Genomic DNA, 18,103 nt, shown 5'->3' on the forward strand with positions numbered 1-18,103 from the left:
TCTGTCAGACAAGAGATACGTCCCTCAAGCAGATTTTTAAGAAAATAGTATTGAACACAGGAGACAGTGGGGCTTATAGAATCAAAAAAAACTGCAAGGCTATGGGTTTTCCAGGGGATTTTGGTTATAAGGGAACTTGGTAGAACATTTCAAAATTATTTACAGAACATCTTATCAGGGTACAGTCAACGTGTGAGTCAAATTCAATAGGGTAGGGAGCATGTCAAATTCCAGAAACAGGTTAAAACACGGTCAAGCTTGAATTTTGCAGCAAACAGAAATGAACTCACTCTGACTTTGTAATCAAATGGCTTCCATCCTTAAGATGGAGTCAGGGCATTAAGGCCACTGCACATGTACTTCTAGAAAGTCCAGATACCACTGTGGGATGACAGACACGAGAGGTGTGTAGTTGCCAGCACAGTTCTGGTGACTTTCGTAACTACACCCAAAGGACATTTCTAAACATCTCAGCGATAAGTCACTAAGAACAGCCAGTCACCAGAACACATGATTGAAAATGAGAAGTAAATATCTTGAACCTACTTTTGCTAAATTGTTCATACAGAAAATCCCCAGGTCTCTACAGACATCCACAAATATAACACACTGTCTTGAATTTATCACTTTCTTCCCTCCTCCTGCCCTGTATACCAGGCTGATAGCCAAGGACGACTGATGTGAGATGGCCTTCTGTATGCTGCGAATATATGTTGCCTTTATTGGCTGATGAGTAAAGCTGCTTTGGCCTATGGCAGGGCAGAATATAGCTAGGCAAGAAGTCAAACTGTATACAAGGAAAAAGAAGGCAGAGTCAATAAAGATGCCAGCAGCCACAGGAGCAGCAAGATGTACTAAGAACAGGTAATGCCATGAAGTCACAATGGATTCATTTAAATGTAAGAGCTAGCCAGTAATAAACATGAACCATTAACTGAACAATTATAATTAATAACAAGCCTCTGAGTGATTATTTTGGAAGTGGCTGTAGGATCAGGCAGGATACAGAAAAGCTTCTAGATACCTTTGGTGTCCAACATGAGGCACTTGAGTCTCCACATAAGACCTGAAAAAACTTTTTAAAAGGGGGAATACATAGGCAGAGCCAAGGACAGCTTCCCAGTTGTGTCTTTCATGCAGGACATGGTGCAGAGATGCGGCAGCATTTGGACTTGAGCCCAGCATGGCAGATTCCTGTCATGGTACAGAGAGGTGTCTCCAAGCAGCACAGCATGGCAGATTTAGCTTTTACCCATACAGACAAAAAAAGTTTATGGGCAGCATGCTACAAGCTGCTTGGTGGTGGTAGAGATCCATTGCTTCCCAGAGTTGGGGCACGGTGAGCTTGGCTCCCAGCGCTGGAGATGAATGTCCCTCTACCATGTTGAAATGTTGAACTGGGCAGAGCAACCGTCAAAGTTTTTGCTTTGGTGGTCCTAGTCCAATTTAAAACAAGGATCAAAAAACGGTTCCAGATAGTCAATAAAGACAGATTCAGATAAAAAGAAACCTCTAACAGGCCACAGTGTTTAAAAAAAAAATATGCACAGGCTTAAAAAAGAAAGAAAAAGAGTACAGGCAGTTATAAAAATGGTTTTAAAAAATAAAACACACTCTTTAAAAAGACAGTAAATATATTGTTTTTTAAAGCTACATAAAGATGAAAATACCCAGAGTCTGAATTACGCATGTTATTATATTTTCTTTACATTTTTTGATTGTTAATGAGCTAACTTCTAAGAGACATTTGATTATGGGGGCTACTAAGTTAAGCCAACACATATAAAGGTATCTTGACTTCAAAATTTAAGTCTAAGAATATGTTGCTTGGGGGGGGGGGGAGAAAAGGTTCTGTTTTTGTTCCCACAGAAGATGAGAAGCTATAGATTCCTTCCAGGTTAATATGGTTTGATCAAGTAAGACCTCGAGAGGTCTCCGATGGGAGCAATGCCCAGGTGATCCAACATCCAGAACAGCTTCAAGACAACTGACTGAGATGATGCAGCCTCAGAGACTACTACAGCCAAGATTCAACCATGTTTCTAACTTTCTCAGGATCCCCTTAAGATGACCAGTACCCTAGTCAGCGGGAAGTAGTACAGAAAACTACTCCCAAATTCCCAAAATATTGTTTATAAATGTTTGTTTTCATTTAAAGGGGGTTGGTTATAAATGATCAGTGATAATAGTCAATGTCTATGTAAAGAAAAAAGGGAGATGTGATATAGAAATGACGAAGTTTATGCTGTGCTCATGCTATGCAAGCATTTGACCATTTGGTTCTTCTTCCTCTGCCTATCAGACTATGTTCTGACATTGCTCCAATGTGCTGGGCCTTCTTGCCTCCACCATCTATACCACCTTCTTTGTGTGACATCAAATAAAATACGCATCTGTTCTAAAGTTACATTTCAGCTTACTCGCTTTAAAGCATTTTGCTACAACAAGACTCAACAGATAAAACACACCTCCAAGCAAACTTCAAAGTGTCCAAGAGCCTTCCCACGGCCACGGGACAATATGGCACCAAGAGACAAAAAGCCTAAGAAGTCAACCTGGAAGTTTCATTTGGACCTCACTCATCCCGTAGAAGATAAAATTTTTGATTCTGGAAACTTTGAACAGTTTCTCCAGGAGAAGGTTAAAGTCAATGGGAAAACTGGAAATCTTGGAAATGCTGTTCACATTGAACGCTTTAAGAATAAAAATCACAGTTGTTTCTGAGAAACAGTTCTCTAAAAGGTATTTGAAATATCTTACCAAGAAATACCTTAAGAAGAATAATCTCTGTGATTGGCTTCGTGTGGTTGCATCTGACAAGGAGACCTACGAACTCCGCTATTTCCAGATTGGTCGGGATGAAGATGGGTCAGAGTCTGAAGACCAGTTGGCCTTTGTGTGCTTTAAAGGAAAACTAAAATTGGACTTTTTGACAAATAAAAACCATTGTACTCATTTAAAAAAAAAGTGTCCAAGAAAGACGGAATGTACACTGCAGGGGGCTCATTTGCTCTTGGGTTTTGCTTTCGTAATACTCACTTCCTAGGGAACATGAACTTTCTTCAAAGTCATCACAGCGATTCAGAAAACACGTTTTATAGACTAATCATGTAAGTGTTTACTGAGCCTGGCACTGTTTACTCTTTGGAGCCAAGCTGGTGAGATGGCTCAGCCAATAAATGTGTCTGCACGAGAGGTTGACAACCTGAGCCCCATACCTGAAATCATGTAAAAAGGCTGGATTAATCACAGACTCCTAGAGGGGAGGCAGAAACAGGAGACCTGTGCAGAATCTTTCTGCCGGCTACTCTGCTGGGCAGAAATAAGAGCGATCCAACTTGAACAGGAGTGACAAGACAACCAAGTTGTCCTCTGACCCTCACACACGCACCATGGCACACGCTCTGCCCCACCCCCTCAACACGTACAATGTTGGGAACAGAAAGAATGAAGTCAATAAAAGCCAGCTTGGGATGGTTCCTCTTATGTGTCGACTCTGTTAAGTCATAGTCTCTGTGTATGTTGCCATGAAGCTACTGTTGAGATACTATTAACTTTTGAAATCAATAGATTTTCAGTGAAGCAGATTGTTCTGTAATTTGAGTGGGTTCATCCAGTGGGCGAAAGCCCTCAAAGAGCAAGTTCCCCAAAGATGAAGGAAGCAGCCTATGCACCAGTTCCTGGCCCAGCATGACCAGATATCTGCTTTCACGCTTGCACACTCTAGACCTGCCAACCTCCAACCACAGGAGCAATTCCTTAAATAAGTGACTCTCTCTGTCTCTCTGTCTCTCTCTGTGTCTCTCTGTCTCTCTCTCTCTCTGTGTGTGTGTGTGTTTCTCTGTCTCTGTCTATCTCTCTGTCTCTCTCTCTCTCCTTTCTCTGGTTACTTCTCTGTCTCCCTGCAGAACCTGGATAACATAGAAGTCAATTTTTCAGACAGACAACAGATCTGAGCAGATAGCAAAGATCTGTGGACAGCAAATGGGTATCTGGGATCATCCTTAGCATCGTTTGTCATTTACATTTGGAAAATAGTAATGGAAGCTGCAATGCAGTCGCTGGAGTGAGGAGCTACGTATCAAAGAATCAAAGAAACTGAAGGTGCAATGGTTTTTCAGAGCAGATCATTGACCATGAATTGGAGGACGAGTGAGGAAGTTGGTGGAAAGATGGGTTAGAAATAGTCATGAAGGAACTTCTAGAATGGAGGACATGTTCTTTATGCTGACTGTGGCAATGTTTTTACAGGCACAGACTTAGGAAGTTACAGAATTTCATCCCTTAAGTTATTGACATTTATTGTACATAGACTGTGAAAGGAAAAGTACTGACTCAGAACCCCTGGACCAGCACAAAGATTTATTGGCCTCAGAGGGACAGAGGGCAGGGACTAAGGACAAAGACAGGAGATAGAGGTTCGGGAGAAGGGGAGGAGAACAGGGAAAGAGGGCAGTTGTGCTTGTCCCGGAGTGAAATAAAGGAGTGTGTCTGGTTACAGAGGAGACAGACATGGCCCACAGGAAAATGGCAGTTTACAAAGGCAAAATGAGAAATCCCATGTTGAGATGTGTTTAATCTTAATTGGGCATGTTAATAAGGTGAGCCAAAGGCTTTTGATTGCTGGACTTCAATACAATGATAACTGGACCTTGGCTGTTGGCCTCAGGAGGAGGAAGTGGCCAAACAATGAAAGAGACCTTGGTGGCTAGCTTTAGGGATGTAATTTAGCAGTTTTTGAGCAAGACAGGAAATGGGCGAGGAGGACAAGGCCCGCCACAGCCATGCCTGCCATGCTCAAACTGGCCAGAGTCCCTTCAGATTGTTCTTAAAGCCTTTCTTCAAATACTACTATATTTCAATTATTCATTACATGTCTAGTGGTTTGTGTTTGCATATTAATTAGTACCTAAAGTTCATCATGAACTGTACCTGTCTGTTGAAACAACTGTGTTCTCTGAAAACTCATCTGCCTTAATTCGTATTACCACGGCAGCTCCTAACTTGAGTGGCTGCATCTGCACATCATAGCTTGCCGGCCTGCTCTCTCCACTAAATGTGTGACATTTCACACGTCACATTCTTCACCTGACACATGAGACGCTCTCAACACAGTTGCCATGATGATTAAATGAGCTAATATCTGTTCAACATTTAAAACAAGGGCCAGCAAGATGGCTCAGTGGATAAAGGTGCTTGCTGCTAAGTCTTATATGTTGAGTTTGCTCTCTGAGACCCATTTGGTAGATGGAGAGAATCAACTCCAACAAGTTGTTCTCTGATCTCAATACATGCACTGTCTCTCTCTCTCTCTCTCTCTCTCTCTCTCTCTCACACACACACACACACACACACACATACACAAACACAAAATAAAACAAATAAAATATAATATACATACATTTATATTAAATATGATAATATACATTTATATTAAAATATAAAACAAAACCAGGTCTCACCTTCTTGCCATTACTTACAATTGGGGATTGACATTTTTCTATGTGGGGGAGGTAACATCTGCATTTTAAACTCTTTGGTAGAATCCCTTACCCATAACCCACTACATGTCGGCTATAGCCCCTTTTTAGCTGTGCCAACCAAAACAGTCTCCAAACATGCCCAAATATCCCCTAGAGGACAGAACCAGTTAGAAATGATAACCACATTTCTTTAATATCAGGCCTGTGGCTATGAGACCCTTCCTCCCTTCTGCACCCCTGTGGCCATTGTGCCACACAAAAGTCATATAAAAACTCCCCTCCCTACAGAACACCACATGGTTTGGCTGGACTTACCCTTGGGCTCAGGTCAACCCCTCCAGATGCGACTCCACCACAACACTTCCTGCCTAACCTTTACCCATCGTTCTCACACCTCAAATAAACAGGCTATCTTCGCATGAGCAGGGGACATTCTTTCCAAGAAACACAAGAAGGCCATCACCAATGTCTCAGCATGGCTCTGCTTGGGTTTTGTTTGTGAATGGCCTCTAGCGTTGTCTCCCACTCACAGGGTTTGTCTCTGGTCTCAGAACTCTGGGACAGTTGGTTCCTTTGGGATCATGTTAAGCAGATGAGGAACTTGGAGATGCCTGTGCTGACTGACCACTTCATGGTAAGTATTAGAATGGATTTCCTCAACAACAGAAACATCTCCCCCCCCCAAAAAAAATGTTTAGCTTTGGTGAACAAAAGGGGAAAAAAACGAACAGATTGGATTTAGTTGAAAAATAATATACTTAGTGTGGTGGACTGAATAAAAGTGACCTCAACAGGCCCATAGGGAGTGGCACTACTAGGAGGGGTGGTCTGCTAAAAAAGGTGTGGCCTTGTTGGAGGAAGTATGCCACTTGGGGTGGGCTTTGAGGTTTTAGAAGCCCAAGCCAGGCCTAGTGGCTCATTCTTCCTTCCTGCTGCCCGAGGATCCAAATGTAGAACTCTCCGTCTCTGTCCAGCACCATGTCTATCTGCACACCACCAGGCTTCGTGCCATGACAGTAATCACCAGACCTCTGAACTATAAGCCAGACCCCAGTTAAATGTTTTCCCTTATTAGAGTTACCATGGTCTGGGTGTCTCTTCACAGCAATAGAAACCCTAACTAAGACACTTAGACACTTGGTAGCAACTAAGACATTTTTTTTTTTAATCCTGAAATCCTAGCAGTCTGTATATCCACTGAAGCTCTGACCTTTGACAAATGTCAATGTTAACCTCTCACTTATAGATAAATGTTTCCCCAGACATCTTTGGATAAAGTTTCATGATATGTATTGGAGTCACCTGAGAGCAAATTTCACACTGAGTCTGAAGGTTGCATTTTCTTGATCTGTATAAACTTGGGGGTCACCACTGCATCTTAAGAATGAACCTACTCCAGACCCATCTATCATTTCAGACTTGTCTGATCAGATGGGATGTTTCAAGCCTCCGACTCAATTCTACAATCTGTGTTGACCACCACTGAAAAGATCATCTTCGTAATAAAAGAAGACTCAACATGCAGTGAGAAAAGCAGGGGACTTTTGCTGTTGACAGTAACACAGAAAGATGGCAGGAAGACTGGGTCAGAGGGCTGGAGAGTTGGCTCAGCAGTGAAGAGCACTTGCTGCTTCCCAGCATCTGTGGTCAGGTCAGGCAGTTCACAACCACCTGTAATTTCATCTCTAGGGGATCCAACACCCTCTTTTGGCCTTCAGGCACCTGAACACACATAAACATACACTCATACAAACACACATCACATGGAAGTGAAAAATAAACCTTCAAAATGTAAAGAAAAAGACTAAGTTGCAATTAAAAGGCAAATGTTGCATTGGGGATGGGTTTGTAAGAAGGAATGGTGGTATGCTAAACATTCAGATAGGTTTTATATTCTTTAAAAAGCGATGTTGTTTCCATAACAGAAAATAAAGACTAAATATTCATGAAGAATGACAATTGTACAATAAGCATATAAAAAGTTAAAAACCTGGTTTATAAGTAAAGAAATAGGTATAATTGAAAAACATGTATTGCCTCTTAAGTTGCCAAAAATTATCTTTGAATATCTTCTAGTACTGTTCACTGAAGGACAAGGAAATGGGCTGCTTTGTGGTAGTCTAAATTAACACCAAATAACACATATAAACACAAAATCATAGTCCATGATCCCAGGATGATTATTATACCAGGGAGCCTTGGACTTTCAAAACTAGAGACACTAAAATCAAGACTATAATAGGAAAGGAGAAGAATAGAATAGAGTTTCAAATTGCAGTTTTACAATTATTTTCACTGCAGGAATTTCAGTAAAGCTACTTTTTACTCATCTGAGTACATTTTGTTGTTTCAAGCTACAAATAACAAATTTATTCAATAACTGTCATAAAAATTACCTGCATAACAACTATGTGTGGGGAGTCTAATGCATCTCCATTATAATAAAAAGAAAGAGAAAATAGATTGAGCAATTCTGTATACATGAACACTAAAATACAGTCTACTAAATAATACTTGTTTTAAGGGGAGTTCTCAAGAGTTCAAACAAAATAAAACACTACTGGAAAAATTTTAAGTGTGCCCAAAGATATAAATATATATTCTGTGTGTGTGATGTGTATTGTGTGGTATATGCACACACAGGTGTATAGATGCACACACTCATGCAGTCATGTGCACAGGCCAACAGACGATGTTGTCTTGGGTCCTGTTCTACCACTCTGCCTTATTCCCAGGAAGCACGATCTCTCATTGAACCTACAGCTAGGCTGTTAGTCAGCAAGTCCCAAGGATCATGTTCCCACCCCCACAGCGCTGAAGATACAGCACTGGAGCTGCAGCCACATGTAGGGTTTTTTATGTAGGTTCTGGGGATTCAAATTCAGGTCCCCATGTTTCGGCAGCTAGTGCTCTTACCCACTGAGCCATCTATATTGCCCTGTTACAAATATATTTTAAGTGAAACACTTTGGCATTAATTTTAAAAATCATAGGCCGGGAATGGAGTTATATAACATTAATCCCAGCACTCAAGAGGCAGAAGCTCTTTGTGTTTAAAGCGAGGCTGAGCTACATGAACAGCTCCAAGCTAGCTAGAGCTATATAGTGAGAAAGAATTAAAAAAAAATGGGCTAGAGAAATGTTCAACACTTAAGAGTGTTTGCCGCTTGTCCAGAGAACCTAAATTTGAGCTTTAGTAACAACATCAAGTGGCTCACAACTATCCATAATTCAAGCTCCAGGGGACCCAATGCCCTCTGCTGGTCTCTGTGTGCACCTGCACCCATGTGACATACAAACATACAGACACACATAAATAAAAACAAAATAAATGTCAAAAACAATCAAGCAGGGCTGCAGAGATAGCTCAGTGGTAATGGCACTTGCCGTTCTTTCAGAAGACTCAGGTTTGATTCCCAGTGCCTATGGGGAATACGGCAACTTACAGGTGTCTGGAACTCTGGTTCCCAGCGGATCTGACATCCTCTTCCTACCTTCTCAGCCACCATTCACATATAGCTCACTTGGATACACACACAGGCACACTATCCATACAGATAAAATATTTTTTTAATTTTTAAAACTTATAATGGACACATTATATGTTGCGGGGCGCCATCCTGTCCAGCAGGAATGAACCCCACCAAAAACGAGAATTCCTTCTCTGGTCACATCTTTATTTGGAGCATTCCCTTGAGGAAAATTGGGGGAAGGGACGATAGAGCAGGGACGAGAGAAAGCTTAGAGAGAGAGCGTTGGGCCCCGAGGCAGCTGCTTTTAAACGGTGGAGCGGCTTGAACGCTGTCCTGATTGGTTAATGCCATTCTGCTGGTCTGAGCATGTGCAGGCAAGGGTGCAGGCAGGGTTGCTCAGCCCCACGTGGCTACCTCCAAACTGCAGGACCACCTGTGCCTCCAGGTGGCTCCCAACATCTCCCCCTAATTATTGTCTTTAAGAGCAATAAGGCAAAACTATTTTCCAATCTGGTCCCCACCTAGACGCAGCATGCCAAGGATATCTCTGCTCCCACCCATTCCTAAGGAAGGAAAAGGCAAAGTAGAGTAAGAGATAAGAGGTTGCACAGGGTGTTGCTCAAGTCGATGGTGTGAAACAGCTGCTCTTGGCACCGCCCAGAAGGTCATCTCTGCTGTCTCCGCATGAATCTTCCACAGCAGGACACTCAGCATCCACTGGGTCATCTTCTTTATCTCTCTGGTCGGTCTCGCTGGCATCCAGATGTATGTCAGCATTCCTAGAAAAACATAAACAAAACTCTCCTCCCAAATTAAACATTTAAGAGTATTAAAAACTCTCAGTGTAAAAATTCAGCACAATCAGTACTGGAAGTAGGCTGGTTTTGAACTTAGAGACCTGTAGGTCTCTGCTTCAAAAAGCAAATCTTGTTTGCCTGTACCAGCAAAATTTTGAATTAAAAATTAAGTGTAAAGAATGCAAGAGAAATCCTTTCTCTGGGGGAAGCTGTCACTGGTAATGTAGTCCCCCTCTATTGTTTAAAAACCAAAGCAGTTGTCATTGGGAATTGAACTCATAACCTTTGGAAGAGCAGGCAATGCCCTTAACCGCTGAGCCATCTCTCCAGCTCCCCTATTCAGATGGAAAAACCTCTAGGTAGCATTGTTTTATTCCACCCATTGCCAGAGGCAATAGGTAATGGTAACCAGGTTGACGCGCCTTTATTATGATAATTAGGACCAATTCTTTGAGGGAGAATGGGCGTAGACCATCGATCATCTGACTACTTCCTGCTGACAAAGGGGCGATGTTTGGGGGATAAATGTTATTATCTGACTGAATTCTTGGCGACAAATGTTTTTATCTGACTGAATTCTTGGCGGCTGTGGCTGAGCGGCAGCGGCAGCAGCAGACAGCGGCGGTTGCCCCGCCTCTGAGGCCCATTGTGGCGCGCTCCGCATGGCCCAAAGGCATGGCTCCGCCCCGGGCCGTGCGCGGGCTCTCTGGTTTATCCTGTATCTGCAAACTGTGCATCCTGCCTCGCCTCAGGCAATGAACTCGCACCGCCAAGCTCCGGCAAGGGGGGCATCTGCCCACCCGTGGGGGGGCTTCTCCTGCCCGGTCTGCCCGCGCGGAGCCCCGTTCTCTGGGAACTCATCTCCGCCCGCCCATGTTGCTATGGAAACACAGTTTTTCCGCAGAGCCGATTCAGCTCCTCTCTGCCTTCTATGGCGCCGCTGCTCACCACACAGCTTCCGCCTCAGTCAGGCGAGTCCGCTCAGGTGCTGAAAAAGTCCTCCAAAAACCATAGCCCCGCCAGAAGGCCGGGACATATAGCCTCTGATGTCACACGGACTTTAGCCCGCCCGTCGCCATGGTGACCTGGCTGTTCGTAGGCCTCCAGCAAACTCCCCGCCAGCAACTGGTTGCGTCTCCCTCCTGAGTAGCTGGGATTAAAGGTGTGCACCACCGTGCCTGACCCACTTCCGTGTTTTTAATCAGGCATTACCGCTCAAAGGCGGGCCGGCTGCCGCCAGCACTCTCAGCACGATCAAGCAGCTTGTCTTTCTCAGTCAAAAATTAAAGTTTTTTGTACGTGAGAGCCAGAGACTGAGCTCTCTAACAAAATTAGGCGAAAATCACCTCCAAAAGCTCTGTGGCTCTTTAAGAATAGGAAAGGCAGTCTTTGAACTCGATCAAGCCCGCCTCCCTACGAGACTGTTGCCTCCAGTCTCTAACAGCGAGTACGCAGGTGGACGGAGAGGGAGCGGAAGCCGCGGTCTCCCGTACCCCATCGTCCTCAAAGTCCCGCCTTAGTTACCTCGCCTTTTTTGCTGCTGTTTACATTCCTCCTGCACTGAACTTAAGGGATTTTTCTTCCCCGTTGCTTTCTGTACCTTCTTTCAGATACCTTAACTTTGATTTTTTTTTGTATTTTCTTTTCTATTTAGGCCTATCCTTTGAAATTCCTTTTTACATTTCTTTTCCTCCCCTTTCTGGGGATTTCAACCGACGTCACTCACCGCTCCATGTTCTCAGAGTTCTGAAATTCAAGGCTCTCTGTGCTGGTGTCTGATCTTGGCTTTTTCTCCCGGGCTTTCTCAGGGTCCCCCGGCGTAGTTGTCAGGGTCCCTCAGCGTCCCGGAGTTTCGAGCACCAGTTGCGGGGCGCCATCCTGTCCAGCAGGAATGAACCCCACCAAAAACGAGAATTCCTTCTCTGGTCACATCTTTATTTGGAGCATTCCCTTGAGGAAAATTGGGGGAAGGGACGATAGAGCAGGGACGAGAGAAAGCTTAGAGAGAGAGCGTTGGGCCCCGAGGCAGCTGCTTTTAAACGGTGGAGCGGCTTGAACGCTGTCCTGATTGGTTAATGCCATTCTGCTGGTCTGAGCATGTGCAGGCAAGGGTGCAGGCAGGGTTGCTCAGCCCCACGTGGCTACCTCCAAACTGCAGGACCACCTGTGCCTCCAGGTGGCTCCCAACAATATGTCACTCAGGCACTATTACATTTCAATATTAAAAAATACATCTGGTGGCTGGAGATATGAGTCAGTGGTTTAGAATAAAGGCTAATCTTACAGAAGATCCATGTTCAATTCCTGTATGGCAACTCACAACCACTTGTGACTCCAGCTTCTGGAGATCTAATACTCTCTTCTGTCCTCCACTGGCACCTAGTAAACACATGGTAGACAGATATACATGCAGGCAAAACAGCCATATGTATGTAAAATATTTTTATTTAATTTTTTTATCATTTTACATAACAATTTCAGTTCCCCATTCCTCCCCTTGCTCCACCCTTCCCTTCCCTCCCCTCAACTTCCACTTCTCAGAAGGGTAAGGCCTCCCTTGGGGTGTCAACAAAGTCTGGCATACCAAGATGAGGCAGGACCAATTCCCTCCCACCTGAATTAAGTCTGAGCAAGGTGTCCCATCATAGGGAATGGACTCCAAAAAGTCAGTTCATATACCCAGGATAAGTCCTAGTCCCACTACCAGGGCTCCCTTCAACAGATCAAACCATGAAAGTGTTATCAACATGCAGAGGGTCTAGTTGGATCCCATGCAGGTTCCCAGCTGTTAGAGTCTGTGAGTTCTCACTAGTTTGGGTCAGTTGCCTCTGTGAGTTTCCCATCATGATCTTAACCCCTTACTCATAAAATCCTCTTCAAATGAACTCCAGATCAGCCCAGTGCTTGGCTGTGGATCACTACATCTGCTTCCATCAGTTACTGGATGTAGGTTCTATGATGACAATTAGGGTAGTCACTAATTTGACTATAGGGGAAGGCCAGTTCAGGCACTCTCTCCACTATTGCTAGAAGTCATAGCTTGTTGAATCCGGGGAATTTACCTAGCACCAGGTTTCTCCCTAATCCCATAATGGTTCCCTCTATCAAGATATCTCTTTCATTGCTCTCCCTCTCTATTCCTCTCACAATTCAGGCATCTTGAACCCTCATGTACCCATCCTACATCCCCTCCCTTCTACACCCCTACTTTACCCAGGAGATCTTAACTATTTCTCCTTCCTGAGGCTTTCCATGTGTGTCCTCCTCTTAGGATCCTCCTTTTTACCTAGCTTCTCTGGAGTTGTGGATTGTATGCTGGCTGTCCTTTGTACTAAGTCTAATATCCACTTATGAGTGAGTACATACTGTGTTTTCCTTTCTGAGTCTGGGTTACCTCACTCAGGATATTTTTTGCTAGTTCCATTCATTTGCCTGCAAATTCATGATGTCATTGTTTTTTACTGCTGAGTAATACTCCACTGTGTAAATGTACCACATTTTCTTTAATCATTCTTCAGTTGAGGGGCATCTAGGTTGTTTCCAGGTTCTGGCTATTATAAATAATGTTGCTTTGAACACAGTTGAGCAAATGTCCTTGTGGTAGGAGTCTGCATCCTTTGGGTATATGACCAAGAGTGGTATTTTGGGGTCTTGAGATAGACTGAATTCCAATTTTCTGAGAAAACACCACAGTGGCTGTAAAAGTTTGCCCTCCCAACAGCAATAGAGGAGCATTTCCCTTACTCCACATCTTCTCCAGCGTAAGTTGTCATCAGTGTTTTTGATCTTAGCCATTCTGACAGGTGTGACATGGTATCTCAGCAGTTTTGATTTGCAGTTCCCTGATGGCTAAGGATGTTGAACAATTCCTTAAATGTCTTTTAGCCACTTGAGATTCTTCTGTTGAGAATTATCTGTTTAGATCTGCACCCCATTTTTTAATTGGATTATTTGGTATTTTGATGTGGTTTCTTGAGTTCTTCATATATTTTGAAGATCAGCCCTCTGTCAGATGTGGGGTTGGTGAAGATATTTTCTCATTCTGTAGGCTACTGTTTTGTCTTATTGACAATGTCCTCTGTCTCACAGAAGTTTCTCAGTTCCAGGAGGTCCCATTTATAAATTGTTGCTCTCAGTGTCTGTGCTACCTGTGTTATATTTAGAAAGTGGAAGTGGTTCATGTGTTCAAGGCTACTTCCCACTTTTTTTTTTGGTTTTTTTTTTTGGTTTTTTTTGTTTTTCGATACATGGTTTCTCTGGAGCTTTAGTGCCTGTCCCAGAACTAGCTCTTATAGATCAGGCTGGCCTTGAACCCACAGAGATACGCCTGCCTCTGCCTCCTGAGTGCTGGGATTAAAGGCGTGCGCCACCACCACCTGGTCCCACTTTCTCTTCTATGAGGTTCACTGTAACTGGATTTATGTTGATGTCTTTGATCCGTTTGGTTTAGAGTTTTGTGCATGGTGATAATATGATCTATTTGCATTCTTCTATGTATCGACATCAATTTGCTGAAGACGCTTCCTTTTTTCCATTGTATAATTTTGACTTTTTTGTCAAAAATCAGGTGTTCATAGGTGTGTCGATTAATGTCAAGGTCTTCAATTTGATTCCATTGATCTCCACATGTCTGTTTTTATGACAATGCCAAGTTGTTTTTATTACTACAGCTCTATAGGAGAGGCTGAAATCAGGGATTGTGATGCCTCTGGAAGCTCCTTTACTGTATATGATTGTTTTGACTATCTTGGGTTGGGTTTTTTTTTGTTTTCCCATATGAAGTTAAGTATTGTTCTTTCAAGGTTTGTGAAGAATTGTGCTGGGATTTTGATGGGGATTGCATTGAATCTGAAGATTGCCTTTGTGAGATTGCTATGTTTACTATGATGATCCTACCTATCCAACAGCATGGGAGATCTTTCCATTTTCTGATATCTTCAGTTTCTTTCTTCAAAGACTTAAAATTCTTATCATGAAGGTCTTTCACTTGTTTAGTTAGAGTTATGCCAAGGTATTTCATGCTATTTGTGACTATTGTTAAGCGTGATCTCTGATTTCTTTCTCAGCCTGTTTATCATTTGTATATAGGAGGGCTACTGGTCTTTTTTTTTTTTAAATTAACTTTGTATCCTGCCACATTACTGAAGGTGTTTATCAGTTGTAGGAGCTCCTTGGGAGAATTTTTGGGGTCACTTATGTATACTACCATATCATCTGCAAATAATGAAAGGTTGACTTCTTCCTTTCCTAAATGTATTTCCTTAGTCTCCTTTTGTTGTCTCATTGCTCTAGCTAGAACTTTGAGTACTATATTGAATAGATATGGAGAGAGTGGACAGCCTTGTCTTGTTCCTGATTTTAGTGGAATCACTTTGAGGTTCTATACATTTAATTTGATGTTGATTGTTGGCTTGCTGTATATTACCTTTATTATGCTTAGGTATGTTCCTTGTATCCCTGATCTCTCCAAGACCTTTATTATGAAGGGGTGTTGAAAGCTGTCTAAGGCTTTTTCAGCATCTACTGAGATGTGTTTTTTCTTTCTGTTTACTTATATGGCAGATTATACTGCTCGGGGACGATGCTAACTTGGTCATGGTGAATGATTTTTTTTTAAATGTGTTTTTGAATTCAGTTTGCCAGTATTTTATTGAGTATTTTTGCGTCAATGTTCATGAGAAAGATTGGTCTATAATTCTTTCTTAATTATTTCTTTGGGGCTGGAGAGATGGCTCAGAGGTTAAGAGCATTGCCTGCTCTTCCAAAGGTCCTAAGTTCAATTCCCAGCAACCACATGGTGGCTCACAACCATCTGTAATGGGGTCTGGTGCCCTCTTCTGGCATGCAGGCATACACACAGACAGAATATTGTATACATAATAAATAAATATTAAAAAAAATTATTTCTTTGTGTGGTTTGGGTATCAGGATAACTGTAGCCTTGTAAAAAGAGTTTGGCAATGTTTCTTTTGTTTCTATTGTGTGGAACAATTTGAGGAATATTGGTATTAGTTCTTTTTTGAAATTCTGGTAGAATTCTGCACTGAAACCATCTGACCCTGGGTTTTTTTTGTTGTTGTTGTTTTTTTGGTTGTTTTTTTTTTTTTTGACGGGGGGGGAGATTTTTGATGATTGCTTCTATTTTCTTAGGGGTTATAGGTTGATTTAAATTGTTTATCTGGTCTTGATTTAATTTTGGTATGTGGTACCTATCTGGAAAATTATCTGTTTCTTTTACATTTTCCAATTTTGTGGAGTACAGGTTTTCAAAGTATGACCTGATGAGTCTCTGTATTTCCTCTTTGTCTGTTGTTATGTCCCCCTTTTCCTTTCTGATTTTGTTAGTTTGGATATTCTCTCTGCCTTTTGGTTAGTTTGGATAAGGGTTTGTCTATCTTGTTGCTTTCTCTTGAAGAACCAACTCTTTGATTTATTGATTCTTGGGGATATTGTTCTCTTTGTTTCTATTTTATTGATTTCAGTCCTCAATTTGATTATTTCCTGTAGTCTACTCCTCCTGGGTTAGTTTGCTTCCTTTTGTTCTAGAGCTTTCAGGTGTGCTGTTAAGTTGCTAGTACAAGATTTCTCCACGTCTTTGTGTAGACACTTAGAGTTATGAACTTTCCTCTTAGCATTGCTTTCATAGTGTCCCAGAAGTTTGGGCATGTTGTACTTTCATTTTCGTTGAATTACAAGAAGTCTTTAATTTTCTTCTTTATTTATTCCTTGACCCAGTGATGATTCGGGTGAGCGTTGCTCAATTTCCATGAGTTTGTAGGCTTTCTGCAATTAGTGTTGTTGTTGAATTCTAACTTTAAACCATGGTGATTCAATAAGATACAGGGAGTTATTCCAATTTTTTGTGTCTGTTGAGGTTTGCTTTGTTACTGAGTACGTGGTCAATTTTAGAGAAGGTTCTATGAGGTGCTGAGAAGAAAGTATATTCTTTTGTGTTTGAGTGGAATATTCTATAGATGTTCATTAAGTTTGTCTGAGTCTTAACATCTGTTAGTTCCTGTATTTCTCTGTTAAGTTTCTGTCTGACAGACCTGTCCAGTGGGAAGAGTAGGATACTGAAGTCCCCCACTATTAGTGTGTGGGGTTTGATATGTGATGTAAGCTCCTAGTAATGTTTCTTTTACAAATGTGGATATCCTTGTATTTGGGGCATAGATATTCAGAATTGAGACTTCATTCTGATGGATTTTTGCTGTGATGAATATGAAATGTCCTTCTCCATCTCTTTTTGATTGATTTTAGTCTATTTTGTTAGATATTAGGATAGCTACACTATCTTATTTTTTAGGTCCATTTGATTGGAAAATCTTTTCCCTGCCCTTTATTCTGTCTGAGGCAATGTCTGTCTTTGAGGTCGAGGTGTGTTTCTTGTATGCAGCAGAAGGATGGATTCTGTTTTCATACCAATTCTGTTAGCCTGTGTCTTTTTAGAGGTGAATTGAGTCCATTGATATTAAGAGATATTAATGTTTGGATGGAAGTTACACTCTAGTTCCTGGCATCCATATACCCAAAAAGTCTGGAATGTTTGGGTTAAGGCTTCACCCAAGCCCCTGGCATCCATATATCCAAAGAGTCTGGAATGTTCTGGTGGAAGTTCTATCCCAAGCCCCCTCCCCTGGGTATTGCCTTAGTTCAGACTCCACCCCAGAGAAAACCCGCCAAATGATGACCCATTTCCAGAGATACTTAAGACCACTCCCAAACGGTTTTTAAATTGTACCCTAGAGAACAAACATGTGGTTTTCCAGTCTTCCTTCCCCATCTTCTCTCGGGGGTGGAGGGTGGGGGCTGGAAAACCATTCAGGAACATGGTATCCATTAAACCTGGACTTTTTCTAGTTCAGTTTGATTTGGTCTGATTTGAATTACTACGTCGGTGGAGGGGCTTATGGGGTGCAGAAATGCTTCACCAGTGATTGTTAATTCCTGTTATTTCTGGGTTTGGTGGTGGTGGTAGTGTTTGTGTGTTTTCCTTCTTTGGAGTTTGCTGCTGTGAGATTATCTATTGCCTGTGTTTTTGTGGGTGTAACTGACATCCTTGGATTGGAGTTTTCCTTCTAGTACTTTCTGTAGGGCTGGATTTGTGACTAGGTATTGTTTAAATCTGGTTCTGTCATGGGATATCTTGTTTTCTCCATCTATGATGATTGAAAGCTTTGCTGGGTATAGTAATCTGGGCTGGCATCTGTGGTCTCTTAGTACATCTGTCCAGGATCTTCTGGCTTTCATGTTTCCATTGAGAAGTTGGGCGTAATTCTGACAGTTATGCCTTTATATGTTACTTGGCCTTTTTCCTTTGCAGCTCTGAATAGTCTTTCTTTATTCTGTA

General features: G+C 42.2%; 1 pseudogene; it reads left to right on the forward strand.

Annotated features, from left to right (window-relative positions):
• Positions 1–1,852: 1,852 nt before the first annotated feature.
• Positions 1,853–3,457, forward strand: LOC146894480 (uncharacterized; annotated as a pseudogene).
• The last annotated feature ends 14,646 nt before the right edge of the window (positions 3,458–18,103 follow it).

This window comes from Myodes glareolus, chromosome 4 (assembly GCF_982192425.1).
Source record: "Myodes glareolus chromosome 4, mMyoGla1.1, whole genome shotgun sequence".
In the NCBI taxonomy this organism is placed as follows: Eukaryota; Metazoa; Chordata; class Mammalia; order Rodentia; family Cricetidae; genus Myodes; species Myodes glareolus.